The sequence below is a fragment of the Propithecus coquereli genome, unplaced genomic scaffold (assembly GCF_000956105.1).
Source record: "Propithecus coquereli isolate 6110/MARCELLA unplaced genomic scaffold, Pcoq_1.0 Scaffold230, whole genome shotgun sequence".
NCBI lineage: Eukaryota > Metazoa > Chordata > Mammalia > Primates > Indriidae > Propithecus > Propithecus coquereli.
The window spans coordinates 711,426-713,021 of NW_012147842.1; the positions used below are offsets into that span (position 1 = coordinate 711,426).

Here is a 1,596-nt window from a genome sequence, read left to right on the forward strand (position 1 = left end):
TGAGTTAAACTTGAGCCTACTTTCTTGCTGTCTGAAAATATACCTAAGCCTGCTGATCCCATAAATGAACGAGTCCCAATTTAGGACTCCAGCCTTGGTTTTCTTACTCCGCTTTTACCAAAAAACCCTCCATTGGCTATAATTAAGGCTGATTCAAATGATATTAAAATAGTTCTTTGATCTATTTTTCTGTTATTCCTTGTGTAAAAGTTCCTGTGTAGAGATCACTGTGTGAAGGTGAGGTTAATACCAGAGCAGAATCAGGGCATTCCTAGATCTCTAGATGTAATATTATCATCATAGCATCAAAACCTGCGTTTATTCCAGTGGAATCCTAGAGGAAACACTTTCTCTGGCTTCTTGAATATCAATCTTTTTGGATTTGCTTCTGCTCTTCTGACTCTCCCATCTCAGATTTGACTCTTCTGTCTCAGATTTTTTTAAAGACTCTCCTCACTTTTCATGCACCATAGATGCCAGATTCCAACTTAAGGATTTTTCTCTTAGTTCATATTCTAGTTCACATAATCTGTTTTCATGATTTTGGCTATCTGTATGCTAGTGATACTTGAGTCTCCTCAGCTTTCTCCTAACAAGCTTGAGACTTTTATTTTTAAATGCATGCAGGTATGTACTTTAAATGTAAAACAGGTAGATGTTCAGCAAATATCCACTTCTTAGAGAAGCATTGTGGTACAGTGGAATTAACATGGTCTCCAGAGACAGAGCTGAAAGTTCATATCCCAATCCTGGTATTTATATGAGCTTGTTATTTAATCCTTCTGCTCCACAGGTTTCTCTCATGTAAATAGGAATAATATCTCATATCTTAAGAATAATATCATAGTCTTAAAGATTTTATGTAAAAATAGCATGAAATAGTTTTTAGCATAAAGTAGCACTCAATACTATGGGATCTGTTTTTCTTCTTCCCTCTTCCCATTCCCAAGCATTAATTGTTTCCATACCCACTTAGTTACCTGAGCTGGAAACTTTGGTGTCATTTTAGATTTTTCCCTATCTTGTTCTCCAATTTCAGTTAGTTATTTTTAAAATTCTTTCTAAACATCTGTTAATTCCTACTCTTTCATTCTCTTCCCATTGCATTTGGCGTCTCTCAATTAAACTATTATAATATTCTCTTTCAGATCTCTTTAGAGCTACCTTTGTCTCGAATCCATCTTCCACACTTCATCCAAATATTTTTAAAAATCACAGAGCACATGGCTTCTCAGTTTAAAATTTTTAAATGATTTTTCTATCATTTGCATTGATGAGAGCAAACCGTTTAATGTGCATTTAAGCCCTCTTTTGGATACAGCATAACCTAGTGGCTGAGAGTATAAGCTTTAACGTTATATCTGAATTTGAATCCTCCTTCACCATTTATGAGCGTGTGATCTTAGATAGGCTACTGAACCTCTTAAGCTTAATCTGTTCATTCATTCATTTGTTTTTAATACATTCATTTAACAAATATTTAATCAGAAAAATTCATACAAATTGCAAATTAATTATGAAGAATAGTACCTAAAAGCTCGATAGTTTTTAGTTATTATTTACAGTGAGTCATGGCCATATCTTTCTTTTTAGCCT

At 34.0% G+C, this 1,596-nt stretch overlaps 1 protein-coding gene across 1 annotated transcript in view; it reads left to right on the plus strand.

Annotated features, from left to right (window-relative positions):
* Positions 1–1,596, plus strand: part of UBA6 (ubiquitin-like modifier activating enzyme 6) — a 133,020-nt gene that overhangs the window by 22,268 nt on the left and 109,156 nt on the right. The window lies entirely within an intron of this gene.